Genomic DNA, 24,945 nt, shown 5'->3' with positions numbered 1-24,945 from the left:
GCCTTGTCCAGCCCACTGTGAAATACACGCCACCTTCCTAAGATGTAGCTCACAGTTCTGATTCCATCATTCCAGGTTTTGATGTGTGCCATGAAGTGTCTCTAAGGAACTCCACACAAGTGATCTATGCTGGCATCCTCATGAGCACACGGGGAAAAACAAAACAAAACCCAGAAACCCAGCAGCTCCTCTGAGCCACCCAAGTCTGCCTCTGAAAAATTCTCCATGAGAAAGTTTAAATATACCAGCACATTTTTCCATGAGAAGATGGGGATGCGAAGGCTTTCAGTCAGAAAAAAAAAAAAGATGACATTCTGGAAAGGTGAGGCTCTAATTCTCATTCCTAAATCAGGAAGCCCAAACAAAGCTGCCATCTGGCAGTGAGTAAATTAGATATTTGGTTTTACATTGCTTTTAGCCTATTGTCAATGTCTTTCCCTGCCTTCTAGACTTGAAGAAGTAATCCTAATGCCATTAAATGTGACTGACATTTTGATGGTTTTAAAGTATATTCCCTAAAAGATAATACAGTGTGGATAAAACATATCACAGAGAGTTTTTTCATGGATAATTTTATTAGACAAACTTTTCTAAATCAAACTTGATACAAACTCATTCTTTAAGACTCAAAGTCTAATAAAGGGAAAACACATTTCAATGGATTCAGTTAGGGGCTAGGACAGAGAAATATCAACATAGAACAATGTAAGAAAGGCAAGGAAAAAAGAGAGCTTTGCTTTCATGCCAGATACGAGGCAACCTGCCAGTACTGCACCGAGAATACCTTCATGCTAACTTCAATGGTCTTCGACGTTCTGTGCCCAGAGTGGGAGGTTTGCAGGGACTGCGCCTAGGATCACCCAGTGTGCTCAGAACAGACACAAGGAATGTTCTGGTTCACTGTAAGGTGGCCTGACCTTGCAGTCAGGAGACCTGGATTCATACTGTGGCTTTACAAGCTCTACAATGAGCCAGATGCATGACTCTGGACAATCCCTTCTTTCAGTTGCTCCTGAACCATTCAAATACAAGGAGAGGTCACACATGATGACTCTGAACCCCTTCTTATTCGGATATTTTAGGAAATCATGATCATAAAACCCAGAGAATTTGGAGGAAAAGAGGAAAAAAGAAAACCAAGTGGTAAGCATTGCCTTCCCTTGTCTCATAGATAATTGGAAGAAACGTGGACTCAAAGTCTACACCACCAGGCAAAAGTGCAGAGGGTCAAAAAAGGTAGTTTGCAGACCTGTCACTTTTCTGGACCAACATCAACGAATGTCTTATTAAATCTACCCTTTTGGGATAATAAAGCAAGGACAGAACAAAGGTGTCATGGTTTCAATGTCATCTCTTTTGAAAATAAGCTTTCTTGCTTTGCTGTAGAATTTAAATAGCAGCAGGAGGTCATTATTCTTTCTACTCTGTTGACACATTTTAACTCATTTTATGAACCTAGTTTTCCTCCCTATTCTATAACCCAAGAAGAAATATTGATGGAGAGCTATTTCATCTTGCAGAGTTGAGGTTGACAGTCCCTTGGGAAGACAGGCCAGCTCACGCAGCACTGGAACATCTGTTAAAAGCCCATTTTCTTACCTTTTAATTGCTTTCTGTGACTGGCTCCCACCAGTGCAGACGTCCACTTGGGAACAGTAAGTGGCTTGAAGAGTCACATTGTAGGGGCTGGGGATTAGGAGCCTTTTTTTCCAGCTCTGAAATGCTTCCACTGGAGGACAGAAGAAGAAAAGTCAATGTGCTTGAAGATTTAGTATTTCTAGCACTTGCCTAACTCTATCAGAGCACCAAAAAGAAACCAAACTAACAATTATGCATAAGATGTTACAATTCTGCATGAATTGCAGAGCATCCCAAAGATGGAATGAATTGTTTTGTAAACTAGGGAGTTTCCTCCCCCTCCCATTCCCCCAACCACTCCCCACCCCACCAACTTGGGTACAGTGTCAGCAGGGCTAGATAATCTGGCTATCAGGGTGGTTAGAAAAGGCGCTATTATCAGAGCTAGGAAGTCAGATTAAGTGATTCTCAAAGCCCCTTCTGACTTCAGATTTTATGCATGCTCTATTCCCAAGGCCTTCAAGAAACCCTTGGTCAGAGGCCATCATTTCACTGCCCAAGCTCCAACTCCCACAGTCATCTCCAAGTCATCAGTTCAGCAGCCGAGTCTACATTGTGACTGATTTGCTACTCCTGAGAAATTCTGTTTGGATGGGAGGGAATGTCAACAAATCTTTGGAGGGAATGGATGGAGGTCTGACAAGGGCCCCCCTAGTTTCTAGGTCAGAGACTTTAAACACATCACTTTCTGAATGACTGTATCCATTTAGTTGCCATCAGGGCCAGCTTATTCCAACAAGAATCACTCGCTCAAGTTGAGCTGTCTGGACAAAGAGACCTCTGAAGCACCTATAGAGTCTCAGGTCTTACAGGGGATTAGAATAGTGGAAGGTGGCACTAAACAATCAACTCTGGACTTAAGAGAATGCTTGTTTTAATTCTTTTTTTAAAAAATGTATTAAAACCCTTACCTTCCGTCTTAGAGTCAATACTGTGTATTGGCTACAAGGCAGAAGAGTGGTGAGGGCTAGGCCATGGGGGTCAAGTGACTTGCCCAGGGTCACACAGCTAGGAAGTGGCTGAGGCCAGACTTGAACCTAAGACCTCCGGTCTCTAAGCCTGGTTCTCAGTCCACTGAGCTACCCAGCTGCCCCCTTGTTTTAATTCTTGATGCTCCTACACTTGCTGAAATCTCTTGGAGATGAAACACTTCTCTGAAATAGCCCCTATAAAGGAAAAATCAAACAGTTCTGAGACTTTGCCCCCACATGACTTTGCAATGCTTCCTGGAATCACAGAAGAAAGTGATCTGGAAGCAAAAAATAAAACAAAACATTTTTGGAAATTCAGAGGTATTTAACTGGGTTTCCTTCTTCAGCAAAACCAAAATAATTATTTGAAAAGTTTCAAAGCAAAGATGGAACATAGCTAATATTAAATTAAGCAACATTCTTTTAAATAGTCTAGTGAGGCAAAATATGCTTAGCCTGTTTAAAGGATGAATTATGGTTTTTAGTGAGCAAAGATTCCCAGACATATTGTATATTGTATATAATGCTGACAAGACTTTTTGTAATGGTGCTGACTTGTTAAATTTCCCCAAACTATTCTTAGGGGCATTTGTAGTAGATGCATTTGTTCACAAAGGCATTTTGGTAAATCATTAGCCATTCATTTTGTGGAAGGAGAGTGTAAGAGGAAATCATATGGATCAAGAGCTTGCTAGAACCACATTAGATGACAATATATATCATTTCCTCCTTGTATACCAGGCCTATCACTTTTTCATAGAAAATTAGATTAGGCTGACAGGAATTGCTCTTTAAAAATTCAAGCTGCTCATTGTCTTCTATCCAGTCTGATTTTTAGGTATTGCAATGAGACTTTTAAAATGATTGATTTTGGTATTTTTCCAAATGTGAAAACATTCTGTTTCTATTTGAAGAGCCAAAGAATGCCCTTAATAACTTTCAGAATTCTCTAAGTGGACACACGCACTGGGAGGAGAAGAGGATTAGGAGAGATGCAAGATACACAATCAGGAGGGCATAAATACCAGCATACGGTGACACAGAAAACAGAATGAGTGATCACAGGGACAACTGTCCCCTCTGAGGAACCTTCCTATGGCTAGTGATTGGGCTTCTTTCCTCCAAAGAGAAATTCAGCTTTCATTTTCAACTGATTTCTAAAACTGTCTGTCAGGGCCAGGTGCCAAGAAGACTTAGGTCTGACTGGTCTCTGGAGAAGGCAACTTCATTTCCTTTAAGATCCCTACATTCGACAGTAACCTCGTACCAAGGAATGTTTGCCCCAAGTCACAAGGGCAAGCATGTGGTAACTGCACGATGCACCATTCCTGAGAGATGGTCATTCTTAGGCTTCATTTGATGACCTCTGGTGAGGAGAAGCTCACGGACGTCTCATTCTTTTGATAGATGGCTCAAATTGTTAGAGGAGATTTTTCATGGAATGGAGACAAAGCCTGCTTCTCTCCAACTCTGACTTACTCATTTCTCTGAGACCAAACAGAACAGGTCCAAATTCTATTGCTTCCATCTCCCAAACTCCCACCTAAGTCTTCTCTCTCCAGGTTCACCACCACCAGCTATTTTTCTGCCTGATTTTATGTGGGCTCAATATGGAACTGCCTCATCATCCTGATCATCTTCTCCTAGGATGCACATAAGTTGGTTCTTATCTAAGCGTGACAATTTGTTAGTGACGTTCATAAACAGGAGAACCCAGAACTAAACCAGTTATACGATGGGATCTGCCAAGGGCACAGACCAAAGAGGAAATCAGCTCTTTAATCCTGGAACTCTTGGCATGTTGCCTACAATCATCTTAGTGTTTAGAGCTGATGGGTCACACTGACTGACAGGCCGCCAGAGGCTCAGGTCTTTGCTAAATCAACTATTACCTAACGGAACAAAAAAACCCGCTAGGCATTTATATAGTTGATTTGTTTTTAATTTCCTAAGTCAAAATGAGATATGGCATTTTATTGTGGACAGAAACCAAGGAGTTAAGTAGATAATCACATTCAAAGCTTAAAATACAAACTAGACAGTGATAATGCAAGCTAGTATATAACTATGCCAAGGACACTTGACAAGATTACTGAAGGGCTAAAGGAAACTAGTTCCCTAACAAAATGCCCCAGCTCTAGAGGGCACAATTACAGAAGAAACAATTACAAAGTCAGTAAAGAGATCCAACCATAAAAGGATTGTTGTTGACAAGAAACACACTTGAAATAGCTGTGGCAATCATGATTTCTGATCCAATTGGGAGTAAAAAACAGACACAACAAAAAAAAGACAAGTAGTTATGCTTAAAGGTCCCAGAGATAACCTATCAATCTCAATACTTAATATTGAATAGAAAAGTATATGAAGACTTAAAGGAAAAACTAATTCAGTCGCAAGGAAAACAAACAACAAGCTACTGTAATCATGAGGAACTATTCTTCCTATTTACTGATGCTTCTCTGCTGCCTAAAAACATACATGCTTCGAAAATCCTCACTTGATCTGGCCATCCCCTCTAGTTCTATATCTCTCTTCCCACGTAGTGGTGAAATTTGTTGAGAAAGACAAAACTAAGACAAATATGGCTCCAATTCCTTTCCTATTATTATTCTCATCTAAAACCTCTGGCTTTTTTTTAGATATTAATTTTTTATTAAGTACATTAGAATATACAATATGCCCAATGAAAGAAAGATAGTAATATATATATGTAAAAACCTCATTTAAAGAAACATGTAGAAATGCAGTCATCTTTTATGTGGAGTCTCTATATATGTAGGAAATAATGTACTAAATAAAACAAGCCTATTTCCTCAGTTCCTCACAATGGATTTCACAGAATTATTTTTTTTTATTTTGGGGGAAAATTCTCTGAGTTCTTTGCAGCCTTTGATATTGCCAATCACCCTCTTTTCTCTCCCTGGTCCTGATGCTATGCTCCAGGCTCTTTCCTATCTGTCTTCTCAGTTCTTTACTAGTCCTTCACCTATTCTTGATCATCTTCTTTTCTCCTGTTTCTTGTTGCTTGGTGATCATCTTGTCTGTGATGGATTCAATGATCACCTCTAAGCAAACGAATCTCAAATGTACTGATCTAGGCCTAACTGTTCTCCTGACCTTCAGGTCCAACACCAAGTGCCTTTTGGACATCTTGACCCGGATGTCCCATAGACAACTTAAACTCAGAATGCCCAAAGAGAACTCATTATCTTTTCCCCTCAAACCATCCCTTCTTCCAAGTTTCCCTATTATGGATGAGGCATCACTCTCTTCCCAATCATCCAAGCTTGCTTGTCATCCTCATCAACTGGCATGCACTCACCCCACATAGCCAATCCGTTTGCCCGCTCTTGTTGATGCCTACTATATTCATAAGAGCTCTAGTACAGGCAGACTCAGTTTTGGCGTGTTCACTTCCAAACTATCACAATAAGGGAAATATCACAATAAAGCAAGTCACATATTTTGGGGTTTCACAGTGTATATCAAAGTTATGTTGATGTTATATCAGTCTATTAGCGTGCAATAGTACTATGTCTCTAAAAAACGTAAACACCTTAAATTAAAAACACTTTATTGTTAAAAGAAAAAATGCTTCAACTAAGCGTTCAGTAAGTGGCAAGTTTCTTTGCTAGCAGAAGGTCTTCCTTCAATGCTGATGGCCGCTGACTGATCAAAGTAGAGGTTGCTGAAGGTTGTTGGGTGGCTGTGGTCATTTCTTTAAATAAGACAGCGGGGGCAGCTGGGTGGCTCAGTGGATTGAGAGCCAGGCCCAGAGATGGGAGGTCGTGGGTTCAAATCTGACATCAACCACTTCCCAGCTCTGTGACTCTGGGCAAGTCATTTAACCCCCATTGCCTAGCCCTTACCACTCTTCTGCCTTGGAGCCAATACACAGTATTGACTCCAAGACGGAAGGTAAGGGTTTAAAAAAAAAAAGTGCATTAAAAATTTTAGGAGGAGCACCTAGGTGGCTCAATAGATTGAGTCAAGCCTAGAAGCAGAAAGTCTTAGGTTCAAATCTGGCCTCACACACTTCTGGAAGGCCTGGGCTGGTAGAGGAAGATCCCTGTGAAGGGCAGGTACGTGGGTCAATGGATACAGCACCCAGGCTTGAATCAGGGAGGATTTGTCTTCCTGAGTTCAAATCCAGTCTCAGACACTTACTAGCTGTGTCACCCTGGGCAAGTCACTTGACCCCCATTGCCTAGCCCTTACCACTCTTCTGCCTTGGAACCAACACACAATATTGATTCCAAGACGGAAGGGAAGGGTTTAAAAAAAAAAGACAGAAATGAATGTCTATTAATGAATGAACTATTATAGACTATAGGCTATTATAGACTTATTAATTGATCTAATTTCAATATTGTTGTGATTTAAGAAATAGGAAAGCCCAAGGAAAGAAAGAGAGATAGGGAAGAAGACAGGTCAGTTGGTAGAGCAGACAGAATACACACATTTATTAAGTTCACATTCTTATATGGGCACAGTTTGTGGAGCCCCAAAACAATTATATTAATATCATCGAAGATTAATGATCACAGTAACAAGTATAATAATCATCAAAATGTGAGCACAGGCGATGGGGAAAATGGTACTAATTAGACTTGCTCAACTCAGGGTTCCCATAAAACCTTCAATTTGTAAAAAAAACACAATATCTGCAAAGCAAGGTGTGTCGGAACTCTCCCTCCTCTGTACACTGGCACTGTTATCACCCTGGAGTAGGAGCTCATGTCTACACCATTGATTATAGTGGAAGAGTGCAAAAAAGCACCTTTTATAAAAGCATCAAGTCATCATCTAATAGAGTATTTTTTTAAAATGTCTTTCAAACTAAAATGTCAGAGTATTTTTTCTATTTGTTTTAAGATTATTTAAATAAAATAGTTGATGAATGTTTTCTCATATTCAAACTGTCCATTGTGTTATCAAAAAATTCTAATTTGACCTAAATAAAAATTATTCTACCAAACTGCTCTGATTATCTTTGTTTTCATTTTGGATTTTTGAGGCTACCTTTTGGTAAATTAGGCAGTTAAAAAAATTTTTTTATTATTGATTTAGAATATTTTTTCATGGTTAAATGGTTCATATTCTTTGCCTTCCCTTCTCTCACCCCCCTCCCATAGCCAATGAGTAATTCCACTGGGTTTTACATGTGTCCTTGATCAGAACCTATTTCCATATTACTAATATTTGCACTAGGGTGATCATTTAGAGTCTACATCCCCAGTCACATCCCCATCAAACACGTGGTCAATCCTATGTTTTTCTTCTGTGTTTCCGCTCCCACAGTTCTTCCTCTGGATGTGGAGAGCTTCTTTCTCATAAGTCCCTCAGAATTGTCCTGAATCATTGCATTGCTGCTAGTAGAGAAGTCCATTACATTTGATTGTGAAATTGAGCAGTTTTCTACTTAAGTCTAAATGATTCTAAATAATTATGGCACAAACCATAGAATAGAATAGAGCTGAAGAATAAAATGGGATGGGAAGTCTGATTTTTGAAAAAGGAAAATATTTTCCTGTAGATGAATGAACCAAACAATAAAATAGAATGGTTCAGGAGACTCTCTGGTTAGGCTGACATGGTGGATAATTTATAAGAAAATATTCAGAGAACATCTGGGATGTACCAAATGGTTTATGGGGAGGGAGGCAGGGTGAGAGAAAGGGAAAACACAAGGTTTCTAATAAGAGAATGCGAATATACAATGGAGGAATTCAGAATTGTCGCCATAATTTAACCATTGTGAACATTTTTAGATACTCTGGCTGTCGGTGGGAGGAAGTGGCTTCACCCCTTGGTTAATTAGTCATTGTTCAAACAGCACCCCAGGGGTCAGAGTGCAGATCCACATGCCGTACATAGAGCAGTATTCTTTGGCTTTTGTAGTTGTCTGACATGGGAACACAGGGAAGTAACTCAGATAAACACTTGCCAAGAGTATCCTCATGACAGAAATGTAACAAGAAAAAAACAGACTTGGGGTCTTTCCTGAATAGATTCCACTAAGATGGTCTTCTTCAGGAGAGGGGAAAAAACACTAGCCCTGGAGTGGGGAAGCCAGGCTTCGAGTCTGGGCGCGCTCTGCCGTCTACTCACAGAGCAAGAGAAGGGGGCGCTCTTTTTACTACTGACAAAACTGTACCACGGCATTAGAGCGGGGAGAAGCCAGCCTAGGGAGCAGCTTCTGCCACTTTCATCTCCTTCCCTTTTCAGATGGGGTTACTGTGCTAATGCACAGGCAATATACCGATCCCCGAAGCGCGTGCTGCTTAAGGTGTCCCCTCTGTAAGGGTCAAGAAGACGGGTAGACGAATGCTTGTGGGAAGGACACGAAGGGCCACTGGGGGCTGGCTGAACGACTCACGAGTCCCCAAATGTAGGCAGAAAGACAGGGAACCTGCCCCTTCCCAGCCGAGGCCGCCTCGCCCACTAATAGGCAAATGGGGCACGTTGAAGTGTAATAGCAACAAACCATTGTTAAAACCACCAGATGACCGACAACACTGTCTCTGAGACAAAGGCCTTTGCAGCCTCCACGGGAACTGGCAGTGCCAGCTGTGGGGCAGCCCCGCAACGAATGAGGGAGGGGCGAGAGGAGAGTGCGTGCTCCTCTGCCTGAAGGAAAGTCTGCATTAGGGTTTGGCCTCCCTGCAAAGCTGGGCTGGGACGGCACCAGGAAAGTCTGCAAAGCCCTTCGCAGAGAAGGCTCTTCTGGAGAATCCAAGCCATGAGGTGGCCACCAACCAAGTGTGCCTCGGAAAGCAGCTAAGATGCCAGGCAGTGTGCTAAGTTCAACTATAGCCTCATTTGAGCCTTGTGAGAAGCTGGCAAAGCAGGCGCCGTCACTGTTTTACACCTGGAAGACGGAGGCTCGGCTGGAGCTTTCCCCGGATCCTTCCTCTAGTCGGCGTCCAGGGCCGACGGGCACTTGGATCTTCCTGACTTCAGCTTTAACTCCTGTACCCTCCGCTCCCGGAGCCAGTGGCCGTTATCCAGAAAGACTGGACTGGATGAAAAGGAAACCTCACCCTCCCCAGCCCAGACCGGGCCAGGAGGCCCTCACAGCCACGGGTTCGTCTTCATTAAAGATGGACAAGCAGACTTGGTGGGGGCCTTGCCAGATGGTTAATCAGGTCTAAGCTAGACTGTGGCCTCAAACGTTCCTACCAGCTCCAATTCTGTCTGTCTGGCCTGGTCCAGGCTATAGAACGAGGCCCATAACATCTCTAAGGAGACCAGTGAGGATAAGGGAACGAACTGTGTGCTGATGATCCTGAAAGATCAAAGTCACCGGCTGGGATAAAAGTGGAAAAAACAACAACAAGAAAAAGAAGGATCGGAATGACAACGCGCTTGCTTAGGAGAGGGAGCAGAAAAGGGCAGGGAAGAGAAAGAAAAATGCATACATTTCTTGCCTTAATTGCTTCCGTTTTTTCTCAGTAATACTACCTGGGAGGTGTTTTGCTTTCTCCAGCTTTAGCAACCACTTTAGGAATTATATGAAATAGCAAAATTACCAAATGTAATAAAATAGGGCTTCAGAAGTATCATTTGGATGGGATCAGGGAAAAATAGATTGGAAATGAGTTTGGGGCTGCAAGAAGTCACTTAGCTCCTTATATTCTAAGGTGTCATAAAAGATTGTAGGTGAGTGGAAAGGGCACTGAATTTTGGGTCATAAGTCCAGGGTTTGAACCCTAGTTCTACTACCCCTCACTGGGCTCCGCCTCCCTGATCTACTAATGGAAGGATTATGGTAGCTGACCTATAAAGTTACATCCAGCTTTATATGAATGATCACATGATCTCTAAGGTCTGTTCCAGACACAAATCTTATCATCTATGATTTAGGAGGGAAAACTGAAACTGTAGAAATATGCTAACTATCTCTATGAAAGGGTGACTCAGACTAACAGAAATTTCTGAAATGTTTAATAACAAATGAATGAAACCTTATCCATTAGTTGCCTCGTCTACCTTCATCTAGGAAGCAACTTTACATGATCAAGTAGGACTAGGATTCACAATTCCAGAAAATTTCAGAGGACGTGGGAAGACAGCAAGCCTAACTCTTTCTTTTATTGATGCAGAGACTGAATCCCAGAGATGTTGACAGACTTGTCCAAGGCCACAAAGGAGTAAAAAGCAAAACTAAAATTTGAACCCAGGCCTTCTGAATCCAAACCAGAAGCAGAAATGCTCCTATGATAGTAAACACTTACTATAGTGCTTAGAATCCATATGAGTATGTGAACCACTAGAGGGATGGCATAAGATAAATAAAAATATATAAATCAGGAAGTGAAAGACAGGAAAGAAAAGGCAAGCAATGGAGTGAAAACAAGGTTTAGGGCACACAGCATGAGTGCTAGCTCACATCCACAAAGTAAGAAGCCTTAAAGGAAAGTCTCTGATAGGTCATAAGGATGCTCTGTGGAGGACCCAGGGACGATCATGCAGGATGAAGTGTAGACAGATGGGAAGGGAGATGCACCTGGGAAGGGAAGCCCCTCAGGATACATGAAGCCACTTCTTCTGACTCAAAAATAGAAGTGACCAAATTCCCAATTTAAGCATCATATGCTTAAATTAAATATTATATATATATATATGTGTGTACATCTACACACACCCCTTATATGTATCCAAAAACACTTCTCTGGATATTCAAGACATCTATGCAAAACTGAACACTGCTCAGAACTATATGGTTGCTTATTTCTCACATTTCAAAATATTTCCCCAAAGAGGGACAGGGTAGAGTCAAGATCCATTGGCTTAAAGCTGTGGAAATAGATGTACAGAGTGGATGTTAATAACAGGTTGGGGAGAGAAGGAAGGAACAACGTGTAGAGAAGAGCAAATATTAGTTGTATAGGAAAGAGCAGCAGCCTGGTAAAGCTGTTCTCATTAGTGTAAGGAGATGGCCGCACATTAAGAAGAGACTCGCTGAGCAAATTCTGTAGTAAGCATCTGCTGACTAATGACAAAGAAAACTGGGGACCTCTGAGGCCCATTCTCCTCCTGCATTAGAAGCATCGAGACAGCAAACTCCAGCACAGCTCTTCAATGTCAACATAATGTAAATACAAGAATGAAGCCACTGAACCTTGACCCAAACTTCCTGGCACCGAAATTCCTCACTCTTATCATGTGACCAGCATATGTTTTCTATTCATAAATATCTTTGATGACATCCTTTGCATGACTTCTCCTCTGTAATTCCTTCTTTGGAGTACACCGCACCGTTCTCATGGCCACCCTCTATGTAGCTTTCCAAGCCCTCTGGGTGAGATTATTGTTCCGTCACTGATGTATTCTAGAACTCTGAGCCACACAACATCCCAGGAAGAATAAATGAATTCCAAAAATGAGTCTTTGTTATTTGGTTACTATTCTGCCTTTCAATTACTGTGGGATGCAGGGGAGGCCCCAGAGTGTCGGCTCCCTTCCTCTAGGAATGTCTCCTTCCCCTTTACTATTACTTCTGGTCTTCCAACAACCACCAGCATCTTTCTATGGCCCTTAGTCCTCCAGGGTCCAAACTTTTAGGGGACAGAACCTGAAGTTCTGGGAGACTCTGAACTCCTTTCTTCACTTTCCTCTTATGAAATCTTACTTATCCTGTATAGCAGTTTCTCTGAGAGCTGATTTCAACCATCTTCTCTCAGTGGAAAGTATCTGATAAGCTAATCCATACCAACTATAAATGAAAATAGTTTATTGTGTAATATACCCAAGGGGTTACTAGCACTCTAACAGGGAACCTTAAAGCCCCAAATGGAATTTAAGACATCAACAATGGGCCATATAGGGAAATATTTTAGAGAGCTTTCCTGACCTGGCCATAGACCCAAAGTGGCCACTTCCTCTCCATAACCATGGCCAGGATGGCTATCTCCACATATACTGGAGCTGAGGAGGACATGCCCCAAAGAGTCACCTGAACCAGAAGCCAATGGGTGTCCATCCACTGAAAAATGGCTCAACAGCACACAGTGAATGGACATAATGAAATGTGTTCACTGTGCCAAAAGTAATGACAAAAGAAATGTCTTCTGAAAAACCTGAGAAAACTTATATGAAGAAATGCAGAGCAAAGTCATCAGAAACAGAACAATTAACATGTCAAAAAGACAATAACTAGCTGTGTGACCCTGGGCAAGTCACCTAACCCAGTTTGCCTTACTCCACTGGGGAAGGAAATGACAAACATTCCAGTATCTTTGCCAAGCAACCCAATGGACGGTATGATCCAAAGGGTCATGGAGAGGAAGCCACTACTAAACAACAAAAGACAACCTGAAGAGACATGAGAACTCTGATAAAAGTAATGATCCTGACAGAGAAAGGGGTGTACTGCAGAGATAAAACTAGACATACATTTTTGGATGTGAACAGTGTGAGAACTTGTTTTGCTGGACTAAGCATATTTGTTACAAGGAATAGGTTGGTGCTTGTTGACTGAAAAATAAAAATAATTTTTAGAAGATCCAACTAAAGCAGGTGGCCATATTTAACTCGCAGTGTTCCCTGAAGAATAGAAACTGGTTCCATGACAATTTCACAGCCATGTGGGCTGGCTGTGGTACCGTGAAATCACTGATTCTTTTGCCCCTAATTTTGGTTTCTTCAGGTCAATAAATTCAATTTAAGAAAACTAAAACATTTCCCAAGCCACTGAACAGATATACTGTCCTTAGGTCCCAAATGGACAAAATGTTATCCCAAACATTAAAAGAGAATTCCCAAAGAGAATGAAACTCTAGCAGATAGAGCATTAGACATGGAATCATCAAGCTCCCAATTAAAATTTAGCCTCAGACACTTACTTGCTGTTTCACCTTGGAAATCACTTAACCCTGTTTGCCTCAATTTCCACAACTGTAAAGTGAGGAATATACTAGGACCTATGTCATAGGGTTATTATGCAGATCAAAATGAGATTATATTTTTAAAGTGCTTAGCATACTGCCTAGCACACAATACACATTATGTAAATTCTGCTTTACTGGGATTGTGATGGTGATGATAGCAGCAAAATGCTACCATTGCATACAAATATTAACAGCTATCATTTAAAAAAACCTCTTATTTTTAAAACTCTTAACCTTATATCTTAGAATTGATGCCAATTCTAAGGCAAATGAGTAGCAAGGACTAGGCAAATGGGGTCAAATGACTGGTCCAGGGTCAAATAGCTAGTATATGAGGATATGAAGGATATGAACCTAGGACCTCAGGTCTCCAGGCCTTTATCCTTTGATCAACCTAGCCCCTCCTATATAATCTTTTTAAGGCATTTCTCTTACAATAACTCTGGGACAATGGAAGTAAAAATACTGCTCTTCCCATTTTATAGGTTAGGACACTGGTAAAGTAAAGTGGCATAGATATGGTCAGACAGTCTCCAAATGCAAGCATCTCTAAGGCCTGTGTTGAGGAACCTATGGCACATATGCTGGAGTGCACTGCTCCCCTTCCCCTCTCTGCACCTCTCTGAGGACATTTCTCCCATCCCTTCACACCTCTGTCCAGCAACCCAATGGAAGTGCTTCCTTCCTCCCTGTCTGGGGTAAGGTGGGGGCTCATATGTAGTGTGAGGGTTGCAGTTTGGGCACTCAAACTCTAAAAGGTTCACCATCACTGCCCTAAACCCAGGTTTAGCCCTCTTCCTTTGCTCTCATCGACCTGTTTAGATCAAGTGACTACTCAAGTTCTCTCTCTAATTGTCAGCAACTTGAACAACTTAAACTTGTATTTTCTGGGTTTTTGTTTTGTTTTTTAAAGAAAGAACACTCTATTTAAAAACTTCTTAAATATGCATCATTCCTAATTCTAGTATATTTCTCCTTTAGAATATTTGAGAAAATAAATATTTTATGTTATGTGTTCAGTTTGAAAATATAGAGCAGAGAGGGCAGCTAGGTGGGTTGAGAAGCAGATCTAGAGATGAGAGATCCTGGGTTCAAATGTGACCTCAGACACTTCCTAATTCTGTGACCCTTCATAAATCACTTAATCCCCATTATCTGGTCCTTACTGCTCTTGTATTAGAACCAATACACAGACAGAAGGTAAAGATTTAAATTTTAAAAAAGAAAGAAATAAAATATGGAGCAGAAAAAGTAATGCATCATCTCATATTTTTCTGTTTGTAAGAAAATGAAGTTATATTAACCAGGGAAATAGTTAAATAGGGCCATGGGGAAAACACCAAAATGTACAGCCAACAATAGTTACTATGTCATTAGGCACATTGCCAAAGTTAAATATGGGGTTCAAATGAGAGGGATAGTAAATTTCTAGAATTTTAGCAATTATACTGTAGTGGAGAGCTTAAAACAAACAACAAATAAATAAATGTGCCAGTCAGGATATCCAAATTTGAATCCTGCTACTCCAAGAAAAACAGTGTCATCAGATCCTAGAGGCCATGGAGGGCACAAAGTGTGAGGAGTTTGGGAAGGCAGGAAGGGACCAGGTTGTGAAGACCTTAAACGTCAGACAATTTGATATGTGATACTGAAAAAGAGAGCCATTAATGATTCTCTCTCTGTATGGTGGGAGTTCCCAGTGGATTTGTCTTTGGCTCTCAAATGTTTCCCATGTATCAATGGCTTGGATAAAGGCATAGATGGCGAGTGTATCACACTCCCTAGTGGTACAGAACTGGGCAGCTTAGTAATTATGTAGGTTGACAGACCAGAATTTGGGCAGATGTGATAAGATAAAACTGAGTGGGGCTAAATTCAAAGCCCAAGCCCCAGCCCCAGGTCCTAACATGAACCTCAGAGGTCTAACAGGGGTTAGCTATGGCTGGAGCATTACCTGAAAATGAAGAATACAGAAGACTAGGAACTAAAATGAGTCAACAGTGTGCACGGTAACCAAAAAAGGTCATGCTATTGAAAACAGACATTGTGTTCAGAAATGGAGATACCAGAGCCTTGGCTCTGGAGTCAGACCTCCAAGTACCTCCTCCAAAGCTACCTAGTATGACCCTTTGACAAGTTACTTAAATTCCTAGACCTCAGTTTCTTCAAGTGCAAAAATGTGTGTACAGAGTGGCAGTGGAGTAGACTGGATGGCCTCTGAGATCCATCCCAGCTCCAGATCTCTGATCAGATCTAGCCAAGAACTGTATTTAATTCTTTTTTTTTTTTAAACCCTTACCTTCTGTCTTGGAGCCAATCAAGACAAAAGAGTGGTAAGGGCTAGGCAATGGGGGTCAAGTGACTTGCCCAGGGTCACACAGCTAGGAAGTGGCTGAGGCCAGATTTGAACCTAGGACCTCCCTTCTCTAGGCCTGGTTTTCAATCCACTGAGCTACCCAGCTGCCCCCTGTATTTAATTCTTGATATTTTAGGAAGTGGACTGATGCATACTGCAATAGCCAAAAGAAAGGCACAAAGCTGGTGAAGGTCTTTGAGGTCCATCCCGCCCCATGAAAGTCTGCTGAAGCTAACAAGGAAGGCCCAGAGAATTGAAGTCTGAAGAGGCATCACAGGAAAGAACAATCAAACAGATTGTTCTGTTGGGTCCAGAGGGAGAACTAGAAGCAATCAGAAGAAACTGTTTCAAAGTTGGTTTGTGTTCATACTAGGAAAAGCTCCCTGACATTGGAGCCATTCCCAGATGGATGACTTCCTGGGGAACCTGTAGACTCTTCACTGTTGCAAGTCTTCAAGCAGAAGCCAAAGGATGAGCTGAGGAAGGGGATGTCAAGGGCAAATCTGCTCAGGTATAGGTTGTACAAACTGACCCTCACTGAGGGCACTGCCAATTGTGATACTATGAAGGCCCATCAATTTGATTTAAATTCCTAAGTTATTTCTACTACAGAAAAATCACAATGAAAAACAAACGAGAAGAGTATAAATAGGAGTGATCCCAAATTGCTGGAGCTGGAGGCAAACTTCACAATCACCCACAAAGCTGCCAAATTCATTTCCCCAAGACACAGGTTTACCACCATGTTGTTTTTTCAGGGCCATTGCTCTTAGAATAAAATGCAAACCTCTCTCCCCTGGTGTTTAAAGCCCAGCACAAGTTGTCTCCTATTTCTCTTTCCAGACTGGTCACCCAGAACTCCTTCCTCTTCACTGAAAGCCAAACTGACCCATTAGTGATCCCCCAACCCCAATTTCCCTCTGCCATTTATGAGCCGGCTATTCTACCTCCTCATCCTTCTTTACTTCTGTTTGAAACCCTGGTGGTCTTCAAGGCTTAGCTCAGAAACCAGGCAATCTTTTTGGCTGTCCCCAGGGATGAGGTTTCTTCCCTCTCCTCACATTATCTTGTGCTTGGTTCTTGATAGAGCTCTAGGGGAATAGAAATTCCTCAAGGGTAAGAACACAGCAGCATCTTACAAAGTACTTAACAGAAAAATGGTCATTTAAGAACTATTTGCTTAATTAAAAGAATCTGCCTCAATGCCTTCCTTTTAGAGTTTTCCTGAGGCTCAGAGGCTAGGTGGCTTGCCTATGATATGAAATCCAGCGTGCTTCATTCCTAAGTCAGTTATCCACCCTATGTACTGTTCTGGAAATTCTCCTTCAAGACTTTTGTGAGGGTTAGGTAAGTGACTTGGCGGATAGAAGCCAGGCTAGAGACAGAAGATTCTGGGTTCAAATTTGGCCTCAGACACTTCCCAGCTGTGTGATCCTGGGCAAGTCACTTAATCCTAATGCCTAGCCCTTATCACTCTTCTGCCTTGTAACCAACATTTAGTATTGATTCCAAAACAGAAGGTAAGGGTTTAAAAAAAAAGACCCATGGGAGAGTCCTTATTCAGTCACTCAAAAAGACACCAGTCAATAACCTTGTCTTCCCCAAAATGTCACCAAAAATACCCATGAAAATCCTGGGCTTCTTACTGTTACTCCTCCATATTCCATTCCCCAGCTTCATGATTTTGTACAGATTGTTCCTTATGTCTCCATTACTTCCCCCTCCTGGCTTTTCTCAAGATTCAGTGCAAACCCCACCTTCTTGAGGTCTTTCCCAGGCTCCTCATCCCACCCCTCTGCTGGCACATTCCTCAGATTACTTCCCATTCATAGGATTTACATTTTATTTTTTCATGTTCTCTCCCCCATGAAGTTCCTTGAGGGCAGGGTCTATCTTTAATCTCTTTTTATAGCTCCAGTGCTCAGCATAATGCCTTGCACATAGTAGGCACTAAATAAATGTGTGTGGGTTTGACTGGACTTACTGATTTTCAGAATCAGTTGTTATTTTGATTCGTTTTGCTTAATCATGTTCCCTTTTTAGAATGCCCTCTCTTTGTTATCATTTCCTCAAGTTCTCAAATAGTTCTGTGATTTCAGAGATTCTGTAGTCTCCTCCGAGGATGTAGTTCCAATTCATCTGCAGCTGACCATTCTGTGCAATTCTGGTCCAGAGTCCTTCCCCAAGTTCCACACAGGGAGTCTACGCAATGTACTGGCAGCCTTTCTCCCTTTGTCCTAGCCTTCTGAGGAAAGCAGTAGAAAAGTGCTCAATCCACCTGGCATCCCCATTCTTTTTTTTTTATTATTATTATTATATTTTATTTGATCATTTCCAAGCATTATTCGTTAAAGACATAGATCATTTTCTTTTCCTCCCCCCCACCCCCCATAGCCGACGCGTAAGTCCACTGGGCATTACATGTTTTCTTGATTTGAACCCATTGCCATGTTGATAGTATTTGCATTAGAGTGTTCGTTTAGAGTCTCTTCTCTGTCATGTCCCCTCAATTGCTGTATTCAGGCAGTTGCTTTTCCTCGGTGTTTCCACTCCCATAGTTTATCCTTTGCTTATGAATAGTGTTTTTTCTCCTAGATCCCTGCAAATTGTTCAGGGACATTACACCGCCCCTAATGGAGAAGTCCATTACGTTCGATTATACCACAGTGTATTAGTCTCTGTGTACAATGTTCTCCTGGTTCTGCTCCTCTCGCTCTGCATCACTTCCTGGAGGTTGTTCCAGTCTCCATGGAACTCCTCCACTTTATTATTCCTTTGAGCACAATAGTATTCCATCACCAACATATACCACAATTTGCTCAGCCATTCCCCAATTGATGGGCATCCCCTCGTTTTCCACTTTTTGGCCACCACAAAGAGCGCAGCTATGAATATTTTTTGTACAAGTCCTTTTGTCCATTGTCTCTTTGGGGTACAGACCCAGCAGTGCTATGGCTGGATCAAAGGGTAGATATTCTTTTATCGCCCTTTGGGCATAGTTCCAAATTGCCCTCCAGAATGGTTGGACCAGTTCACAACTCCACCAGCAATGAATTAATGTCCCTACTTTGCCACATCCCCTCCAGCATTCATTACTTTCCTTTGCTGTTATGTTAGCCAATCTGCTAGGTGTGAGGTGATACCTCAGAGTTGTTTTGATTTGCATCTCTCTGATTATAAGAGATTTAGAACACTTCTTCATGTGCTTATTAATGGTTTTGATTTCTTTATCTGAGAACTGCCTATCCATTTCCCTTGCCCATTTATCAATTGGAGAATGGCTTGATTTTTTGTACAATTGATTTAGCTCTTTATAAATATGAGTAATTAAACCTTTGTCAGAGGTTTCTATGAAGATTTTTTCCCAATTTGTTGTTTCCCTTCTGATTTCAGTTACATTGGTTTTGTTTGTACAAAAGCTTTTTAGTTTGATGTAGTCAAAATGGCATCCCCATTCTTGCCATCTTCTCTTGTCAATCCATCTCTTCTTCCTTTTGTACTGTGAGTTCATAATGACTTTTAATTCTGCTCTTAAGATTTCTTCATTGGTGACGTTGGTGACCTTCTTACGAGTCTAGTGCTGACCATTGATTGTCCACAGTGAATATTCATTTTTAGTTCTTTGGACATAACGATATTCCAAGTTCATACAGTGTAACGCTAGTAGAAAGTTAATATTACAAGGAGGGCCTTTGTTTTCAGGGAAAGCTTAGTGATAGTAAAAATATGTCTAATTTTCTAAAATGAATCTGGCCCATGTTCTTCCTGTTGTCTGGCTCAGAAATATATACTATTAGATAATCCAAAGGCCATTCATAGAAATACATATTGAAATCCAAGCAAGAGGCTCCCTTCTATTTGATAATGCAAATGGACAGGCTAAAATCTTGTATATGGTCACAGATCTCTTCTAGGAGGCTCTGGAATGTTCTGGGGCTTGAAGCAAGCAGCAGCATCTCATCTCCAAAAAGGACCATTTTGACGACTTCATCATCCACAGAAATCCCTCTTGAACCTAGACTCTGTGTTGGACCTCATCCATCACAGTGGTGAATACCTTGGCAAGCATACAGCTCCCTGTTTTATGCCTCGCCCAAGGTTATTCTCAGAGGGTCATAGAACAGGGCTATTTCTGTTGTTTTATCTTACAAGGAATCTTGAATGATTTTGACATATGGTTTGAAGGGCTCTTGTTGTAAGAATGTGCATGGAAGCATTTTGCTTTTCTTTCCTCATCATCAAACAATAAACACAATCGATTTGTATTCATTTTTCATTACTTGTGAAATGGCAACAGTCTGAGATTTTTTTTAACCAAAAGCCAGCATGTCCCCTTTTAATGCCCTCATTGGGAATGCCTTCAATTCATAAAGAACAGGCTCTCGGAATGGCTTCATATAGAGAAGATAACATGAATATATCCTGATGATTACTGACAAGAGAACATGGATTGATGCTGTAGTTACTGATTGCCTTTGGAGTGCCTCACTTAGTATTGATAGTTCTAAAATTTCTTCCATGCCTCTGGCATCTTTCCCTTTTAAAGATAATTCACATATTAGTCCTTCAAAGCCCTTATAATTGTGTCACCTATAAAAGGATCTCCAATCTATACACAGGATCCAAGGGGATGGCTCTTGTCACCTCTGCTCTCTTTTAGTTCAATGTCTACCTCCTTAAAGAGTTTATTCAAAGTTGACAAGCATTTATTAAGAGTTCACTATGGGAGATAGAAAAGTAGCTCAGTGAATAGAAAGCCAGGCCCAGAGACAGGAAGTTCTGGGTCCCAATTGGCCTCTGACACTTCCCAGCTGTGTGACCCTGGGCAAGTCACTTAACCCCCATTGCCTAGCTCTTACCACTCTTCTGCCTTGGAACTAATACACAGTATTGATTCAAAAACCCAAACTACGCATCAGGCATAGGCATAGTGCTAAGTTTTAGAGATACAAAGAAAGGCAAACACCATCCTGGAGAAGGAGAGATGGAATGTGTATAGGTGAATGGAAGGTCACTGCAGAAGGAAAGGCACTGATAGCTGATGGCCCTGGGAAAGCCTTTGCAGGAGGGGAGATTTGATGTGAGTCTTACCGAAGTCAGGAAAACGAGTGTGTCCAGGACTGTCTGCTCCTGAATCCCAGCCTCAGCAAAGACTACCAAGCGTCAGCCCCAGCAGGAGCCGAGGCAAAACAGACACAGCTCAGTCGTGCCCTTGAAGCCTAGCAGCAGCAGACGGAGCCTGACCAGCTCCCGGGTCTATGCAGCTTAGCCTCTCCACAGAGATGAGTCTAGATCTAGGTGGCCAGTCCCAGTGCCGCGTTGCCAACTCTCACAATGGACATTTCAGCATCTTTCCCTCGACGCCCTCCAGAGCAGAGCATCCTTCCAGGCACTCCTCTGCATCCCTTCACCACTGACCCAATCTGTTTCCATCTCTTGTGGCCATGTCTATTCACAGCATTTCTCTCACACACAAATATAAGCATAGTGCATCAAGTGACAGAGAGAGACTGACAGAGACAGAGACAGACACAGAGAAGAGAGAGACAGAGAGGAGAGACAGAGAGAGAGAGAGGAGAGACAGAGAGACAGAGACAGACAGAGAGACAGAGTCAGTGACACAAAGAGAGAGACAGAGACACAGAGACAGACAGACAGACAGAGAGACAGAGACAGAGAGAGGAGAGACAAAGACACAAAGAGAGAGAGAGAGGAGAGACAGAGACAGACAGAGAGAGAGGCAGAGACAGACAGAGACATAGAGACACAGAGACAGAGAGAGACAGAGACACAAAGAGAGATAGAGACAGACAGACAGAGAGACAGAGACAGAGAGAAAGTGAGTGTGCGTGTGTATGTGACACGTCCTCCGTTAGAATGGACATTGCTTGAGGGCAGCGCCCATTTACTTTTCATCTTGTTTCTTTAGAGCTGAGCGAGATGCCTGAGATACAATCAATGCTTAATAAATGCTCGATGGCCTGAATCTTCCCATTATACCACAGGCCCTTTGTCAGTTATACTACTTCAGCTAGCACTGCATTAAATCACTGGCCATCCCCAAACATTCTAGGAATCATCTCTGTGGGTGATTTTCCACAAGGGTCTCTGCTGTGAGATGCAGCACTGACTGAGCACTTGTTGGTTTATGTGTGTTGTCTCATGGAGAGATAAATTCATCTCTCCTCAAAACTAAGTACTCTATATAACAACCTATTTCCCCCCTCCTTTATCAATTCAATAGTTATCGCCCTCCTTTGAGAGCTTAGAAAGGAATTTGAGTAGTTTCAACAGTTTTAAATATGTTGGCAACAATTCTCTCTCATTCTGAGGTGGATCCCTTAAAGGGGTCAAAACATCAGAAAATATCTTATTCGGGGCTGCTAGGTAGCTCAGTGAATTGGGCCCGGGCCTTGAGAGAGGAGGTTCAAATCTGGTCTCTGATACTTCCTATCTGTGTGACCCTAGGCATGTCATTTAACACCCACTACCTAGTTCTTACTGTTCTTCTGCCTTGGAACCAATACACAGTAGTGATACTAAGATGGAAAAGTAAAGGCTTAAAAAAAATCTTACCGTCGTGTTGCACCCAAACCCAGGATGGAAAGGCACCCAGTGCACCAGGGCTAGTTTTAGCAGCTACCTGAAACAAAACAGAAAAAACAATGATCAGTGCATCACGGTCCAAATTTCCTACCCAAATGGGGTTGCACTTCACCAGACTTCATCATTAAGCTCATCAAGGCAAGATCCAATCAGCAGTGGTGTTCCCGCCTCCTCAGTATGCTCTGCCCTGGGGCCCCGTGCTTAGATTGGAGAGTAGAGAAGGAGAGCTCTACTCAGAACCTCCATTTAAGTAGCAAAGCCCCCTTCCTGTCTCTCCCTCAAGTCATCTCTTTATTTTCTACCCAACTGAGGCTGCATTCTTCTGGAGTTTGCCACCATGGCTCCACCACTTTTCCCTTCTCCCTCATCTGCTTTTCTATGCTCTTTCTTCCTTTTAGACTATAAGCTCCTTAAGAGTAGATGGTCTCTCTTTTTTTTTTTCTCGAGAGGGAGATTCTAGAGCATAACAGAGCATTTAGCACACAGGAAACGCTAAATAAGTGCTTCCTGAAATGACTACGAAGTAGAATTCTTATACTTTATTCTGCAAAGATCCATTATTAGTGTAGGTTCACCCTCCACAAGAGGTGAACATAGTAACCTCTTCAAACTCACCTCTAACTCTAGGAGCTCCTTCTTACTTAAAAGATAAAATATTTATTTGGTTTCTCAAATCACTCACAGCTTGGCCCCAACTTATTATTCCAACCTCATTATTTATTGCTCTACTTCTCATCATCTAGTCTGGTCAAATGGGCCTTTTCTCTGTTCCTAACCCTCAGAATTTAATCTTTTACCTGCCCAGCCTTTACTATGGCCATCCCTATCACCTTATCTTTCATGGAGCCCTTCTTCCCCTTCAAGACCCAGCTCAAATTCCAATTGTTAGTACACTCCTTTCCTAATTACCCAAATAGAATTTATTTTGTACTTATTCCATGTATGTACTGATAGAGGTACTTGCTATTTTTCCCAATACAGCAAACTTCTTGAGAACAGGAATTTTTTTATATTTATAACTTCAGAAACTCTGGTGCCTGGAATACAGTATTTGAAAGGTCTGTTGGCTATGTAAGCGGTTGAAAAAATAACTTCTCAGCTAGTTTGGTCCTCTGATGACAGCTGCCCACCAAAGTCTTTTCTACAGAGTAGGCTTAAGCTCCACTGATGTATCTTTCTGGATCTCAGAATCACTTCCACACAGTAATGAGGGCTTACTGAGGCAAATAGGTTAAGTGAGTTGCCCAGGGTCACACAAGTGGCTATGGTCAACTTCCTAACATCAAAACCAATACTCTTTGCCTTGGCCATAAGGAAAACAATAAATTACTAAGTAAATACTTTTCATTACAAACCTGAATTTCTTTCTTTCTTAGAAATCCAAAGAAATTTAGGAATTATAACATCTGGAAATATTCAGGTAGAGCAAAAGGGGCTTAATGTTTTCAGTAATTATTTTCCTATTATAAAGCTATGCCAATAGCAAGGCTAATATGAAAAAAAATTAGAATATTTAGCAAAAAGAGGGAGGATAGTTAATTACTGGACTTTTAAAAAATAATTTTATATTAAAAAGTTTTTAGAAGGAAAATAACAAATACCAAATTTCAGGATGGAGACAGAAAAAGTAGACTCTCAGAAACCAAGATTGTTAAACTCATGATAATATTGTAAAATGGAAAAACCAAGGGTTTCTGGCATCAAAGGATTGAGAACCAAATCCCACTTCTGACACCAAATGCCTAGGTGAAGCTTCATCACTCTGGAAACTCATTTTCTTATCTATAAATGGAGAAGGTGAGCTCAGAGCTCTTGGAAGGGCTTTTCTAGCCTTAGAACTTTGATTCCAGGATCCCAGAAAACAGTAAAGATTCCTTCCCTCCACTGCAATAGGATACTTCTAAAGCAAATGCAACTGTTGATTTCAACAAAGAAAGATACACAAGTCAATTTTCCAGAAGTCATTAATGACAAAAACAATACAGTAAACTCTTATTAATTCATTATTAATTAATATCATTAATCAGCATTTATATCCATTTATTGCATTAAATGCAGTTATAAGAAAGGGCTACCCTTGACCTACTGCCCTCAAGGTAGGAAGAGGCCCTTCCTTATCTTTGGAGACCTACCACTCCTAGAACCTTTGATTTGATCAAATTTGAATCACTTTGATCCCATCATTCCTCCAAGTTGCCACTTATCACATCTATGTTACCATGCCACTTAAAAAATGTGATATGAAAAATTACATGAGAATTTTGAGGGAGTTTTGTGGAAGCCACAGATGACCTATAAATCCCAGCAGATAACACAGAAAATTTAGAAACTCGAAAACACGAAATTTTCAAAAAAGTACTGTAAACACCCCATAAAAGGAAAAGAAAAAAAATGGAACTTCTCTGGTACAAAGGGAGGGACAAAAAATTTTAAACATTTTATGTGGATTTTCCAGATTGTGGAGTGTCATGTTCTCCCA

At 41.4% G+C, this 24,945-nt stretch overlaps 1 protein-coding gene across 7 annotated transcripts in view; it reads right to left on the bottom strand.

Moving 5' to 3' along the window:
* PEAK1 (pseudopodium enriched atypical kinase 1) overlaps positions 1–24,945 on the bottom strand; it is a 280,397-nt gene that overhangs the window by 196,140 nt on the left and 59,312 nt on the right. For all 7 annotated transcript variants that reach the window (XM_056796714.1, XM_007477975.3, XM_007477974.2 and 4 more), the window contains exons 2-3: positions 22,437–22,503; positions 1,600–1,729 (exon numbers count right to left, since the gene is read on the bottom strand). The gene's annotated coding sequence lies outside the window, so the exon portion shown is untranslated. The remainder of the gene's footprint in view (positions 1–1,599; positions 1,730–22,436; positions 22,504–24,945) is intronic.

The sequence above is a fragment of the Monodelphis domestica genome, chromosome 1, assembly GCF_027887165.1.
Source record: "Monodelphis domestica isolate mMonDom1 chromosome 1, mMonDom1.pri, whole genome shotgun sequence".
In the NCBI taxonomy this organism is placed as follows: Eukaryota; Metazoa; Chordata; class Mammalia; order Didelphimorphia; family Didelphidae; genus Monodelphis; species Monodelphis domestica.
Note: the sequence above shows the minus strand (reverse complement) of the source record. Positions and strands in the feature narration are given on the sequence as shown.